The sequence below is a fragment of the Rhea americana genome, unplaced genomic scaffold (genome assembly GCF_003343005.1).
Source record: "Rhea americana isolate MKP2758 unplaced genomic scaffold, rheAme1 scaffold_99, whole genome shotgun sequence".
Lineage (NCBI taxonomy): Eukaryota > Metazoa > Chordata > Aves > Rheiformes > Rheidae > Rhea > Rhea americana.
Window position 1 is genome coordinate 2,758,810 of NW_028187188.1, and position 4,786 is coordinate 2,763,595.

The following is a 4,786-nucleotide window of genomic DNA, read 5'->3' on the forward strand; positions in this document are numbered from 1 at the left end:
ACTAAGAAGAATTTAGGGAAAAAATGGCAGAGCAGTTCTAATCATCATTTAGGGACATTTTTTTAGCATAGCTTATTATGTTGGACTACATCTTAGGACATACACTTCTGTGATTCCTCATCTTCCTTTTCTACATATGACAAACAAATAATGATCACTAAGAATRGCAGTATTAGGAAAACACTGGTATTCATCTAGCTTTTTATTTAAATTTGGCAAGTGAGTACAAAATCCATGAGTTCTCTTCTGTTTTCTTCTTCAGTTAAGTGCTACAGTGACAAAAATCAGCTTGAAAATTAGGAGGTCTGACTGGTGCCAAAGATGGAAATTCAGCCACCAGCAGCAACCTGCCATTACTTAGCGGGTCTTCAATGTGTTTGGAGCTCAGACACACAGGTCAGCAAAAATCAAATTAGTTCCAGCTCTGAGATAAAGCAGGAATGAGTGCAAACATGTAGTTGAAAGGATGTGCTGGACCACAGACACATCAACTTAGGTTATCTTTAAATTGTCAAGGAACTGAGAACTTACAAAACATAGGTAAGTTCTGGAAGAAACAACAAAAACTCAAACTAAACAGCTAGATATTTTAAATCTTGGACTCTTTTTGATTGCAATAAAGAYGCTAATTGTAAACTATGATTACGATGTAATTGTAAAAATGATAGGAGGGCAAACCTCTTCTTTTGAACTGCTAAAGAGGAGCTGGAAAATAAAARAGTCAAATCCAGCCAAACAAAAGACAATAAAAAAAACAAGGAAACAGAACTAAAGCAGTGAAAGCAATAATCTCCTTACACTCATCGCTTTAGTTGCTGGCTGCCTGATTTACAAACATGAAAAAGTCCTGAAAAGCTAATCAATACCCAGGGAAAGTTTTGAAGCTTCCAACAAATCTGAAGAATATTTGCCAGAAACAGATGTGCTAATTATAACATGCCTAATTAAACAGTGAACTGTTTTTCCACCCACAAGCAAATAACTTACAAAAGTATATTTTAACCAATATAGATTTAAGCATAGCATCTCAAAAGAATATAAATAAGCCCAATTTCTCACTCAAGCTACTAGCAGGTACAATCAGAAAAAGAGAAGCATCAGTGTCACCTTCTAAATAAATTAGATCTAACTAGATCTTCTAAATAAATTAGAAGCATTAAACTGTACCTTGACAAAGAAGTTAATGCTTTGCACAATGTGAACTAAATATAAAGTTGAAGATGGATCTTCTGTTGAATAGTAGAGCAAGGGAAAAAAAAAAGGCAAATTTCCTACACAAGCAGAATGCAAAAATAAACCTGGAATGGGTCATTCCCATCATAAGACCCTTCAGATGGACTATAAGAGCTGCTCTGAACAACATAGTCCACTTGGCTATTTCCTAGCTGGTACACTCAAGGAGAAACATTGGTGTACRTGACTCACCATGCTTTTAGATTTACCTAAAATTTATTTAAAAAGTAAACGGAGTTAACATGTCAATGATTTGAGCGCTTAAAACAAACCTAGCCAATACACTTCATATGGACAAATATATCTTAGCTACTTAATGGATATTAGAAGCAATAGAACTTTGTCATTCTTAGTCAATAGCAAATAGGCCTGAATTTACATCTGTAAGCAGCATGTCACTAGAGCAACTCTTGACTGCATGTATAGAAAAGCTGTCATCAGGAAACTCTGCTCCTACCATTTTTGATAAAGCACAAATATTTGCCATCTTTTTGCTGCTTCATTTAGCTATTAAATTGCTTTCTCATATGGGTATTTCCCTTTCTACTTCATTGAAAAGGAAAAGCTGAACCAGACTGGTACCATTTACATCAGTCTGAGGATGCCAGTCAGGAACTATCTGAGTGGAATTTTCTCTAGTTGTACGTCTTCAAGCATCAACATTCATGAAGAACTCCTTCACTTGAAAAGAAATCAAGCAGCAGAAAAAAAGACCAAAGATTAATTGCACCAGCCTGCAGATCTCCGGGAATCCCTCTGTCAGACTTTAGCAGACATTCATAAATAGGAAACACCCTGCATCATTCTCTCACTTGTATGTAGGAGCATACAGGTAGCTGGAGAGAGCATACAACTACTATGTCTATAATAAGGGAGATGCAGGCATAGGTGAATATTCTTACATGACAAGTGAYACTTGTCTTTATGACTCCTAGACATTCAAGAAAACCTGGAACACTTGGGGAGTTTCCAGGGCATGAAAAAAAATTATCAGTATACTGGCCAACAACAAATTATAGTCACAAATTTAAGTAAACTGTAATCAAAATTCAACAGTACATTTAAAGAGCTTTTCTTGTTATTATTCTTGACTCAAAATCTTTCTCATAAGAAACATGCAAATCCACTTAAAATGTACATTCATTCTTTTTGAAACTATTTCCTGCTTGAGATTTTATCTGAGTAGAAATACAYTTACTGGCTGAAAGAGTAAAAGATTAAGGAACACACAAGTCTAGGAGGGAGGGAGGGAGGGAGAGACGGAAGAGAGCATCCAAGCCTATCAATAAAATTGTAAATAGATGCCCCTAAGATGAAAACCAGGCAATGCTAATGATAAAGAGAATTAAAACAGTTTTGCTTTTACTAGCTGCTGGTTTGGTGGAAGAGTGCTCACCTGGGGCAAATATTTCTCATATTATTATTAACCAAAGCARTGCAGCGTGCAGATATAGACAAATATTTCAGTAGCCAATAAAGAGCATTTAAGAGACAAACTGAAGCAGCTTAGAAGGAAAATATAAATATATGAGTAGGAGACAGCTGATGTTTAGAATTAAATACATTAAACACTTAAGTTTCAAGAAGTCACAAACTACTTTCAGATGTGAACCCACAGGTTTGTTTTAAAAAGGAATTGTTTTCCTACTCTCCTCATCCTCAAATATAGAGGTGGACAACCAATATAAAACTGGACACAAGCACAGTGCAGAATGCTTGTTCCACATAATGACCAATTAGGTAAGTGGCAATACAAGGATGTAGCTTTTAAGACCTAGACTGATCAGCAAGGACACAACAGACCTTTCTAAAACCCATAACAGACTATGAAGATTGCACTGCTTCCAAACAGAAGAAAGTTTTCCCATGGCACCAAACTGTACTAGAGGATATAACTGAAGATACAGAAAGGAAAAATAGCTCCAGAACTAAGGTAATAAAAATAAAATAAAAAAAAATTAATATCCCCCCCAAGCCCTGAAGAAAAAACTTTTTGGATATAAATTTGTTTTTCACCAAGAAAAAAAAAAAAAAAAAAAATTAATATCCCCCCCAAGCCCTGAAGAAAAAACTTTTTGGATATAAATTTGTTTTTCACCAAGAACAACAAGAATTCAAACTTTTCTCAGCAATCACTTCCTGAGAAGTATCACCTTCTAAAGACAAATATGCAGAGATGTAGAGCAGATTATACAAAGACATGTACCCAGTTAACGGCTCAAGTCTGCATTGTGGCCCCTGACAGAATCATAACACACTTAAGCTCACATATACATGTGTCAAAATCCAACAAAGAGGACAGCACATGGCAGCAAATAGTTGTAGTCTAGAGCTTCATGTATCAATTGCCTTCCTYGCCATTCGGTTGTGATGTGATTAATTTCCTTTTTGCTACGGAAAAAGCCCAACTCTTAAACTTTAAAAGAAACATAAACAACAGTTATGCTATAGCTAATAAAAATGCTTGACTATCAAGGAGGAAGAAATACAAACTAAAGAGAAGGCAACAGAAGCTACAGTATTTATTTTTCTTCTCTATTACATATCAAAATCATTAATTGATTTTTTGGAAATTATGGGATAGATGAGCCTATTTAGTCATATTAAAAACAGAACTTCTGGCATGAAAGAAAAATTAGTATATGTGAAGGAGGGAAAAAAAATCCAGTACAGGAAACAAGAACACTGAAGTAAGTTTTGCTTGATCCAGAATAACGGTTTTTTCTCCCCTCTACTACAAGTTTAAATCTTGTTTTATTTATCAATTCAGTATATGACTGCTRCTCTCTCCCTTCTGACTCCTTAATACTTGTGAGCCTCTTCACTCTGCTTAGATACAGCCTGCTTGTAGTTCTGCAGGTAAGCCCTGGACACCGATCTGCTGTGGTAACAACCGACACCACAGAACTAAAGAAGTAGGAGATGGGAAAGGCAGAGATCCTGCACAAGAAGAAATCATTTTATTGGCACATACTTCAAAGAAGATGAAGTTCAAAGCAGTAAAGTTTTTTAAAAACATGGTCACTCTAACATTAAAAAGTAAAAGACAGCAAGCAAAAGTAACAGATACACAGTAGAAGATACCAAGGCTGACATTTCAGAGTAGTTAATCATTTCTCATCAGAATTAATAATATAGCTTAGGCTCTAACACTGTCCACTTACTGATACAGCAAATCAGATCCTGTGATGAACATGTAAAACCCCTGTGTTTGGTAGCAGCAATATAACTGCCAGCAATGAAGATTTGCTATGTATTTTAACTACATGGATTTAAATAAGAAAAACAACCAAAAAAAACAGAACAGAAGAAAGACGCAACCTGAACAACCTTACTCCATTATGGGCTATCAACAAAGCTGGAACATCAATGCAGGATTAAGGGGTGTGTACAGCTGATTACTTAATTGCAAGCCAGGTTCAAGTTATCAGTTCAAAGTGCTCAGCAAACTCTAGTGTGTCTGTACTACCCAGATCAGTAACACATTAATAGATACCAAGAGCCTTTTCCTACACAACAGTAAATGTTTGTGTAATTATATTCATCAGAACAA

At 35.6% G+C, this 4,786-nt stretch overlaps 1 protein-coding gene across 3 annotated transcripts in view; it reads right to left on the reverse strand.

The window, feature by feature from the left end:
• Positions 1-4,786, reverse strand: part of TBCK (TBC1 domain containing kinase) — a 107,719-nt gene that overhangs the window by 26,304 nt on the left and 76,629 nt on the right. The gene's annotated exons all lie outside the window — the stretch shown is intronic.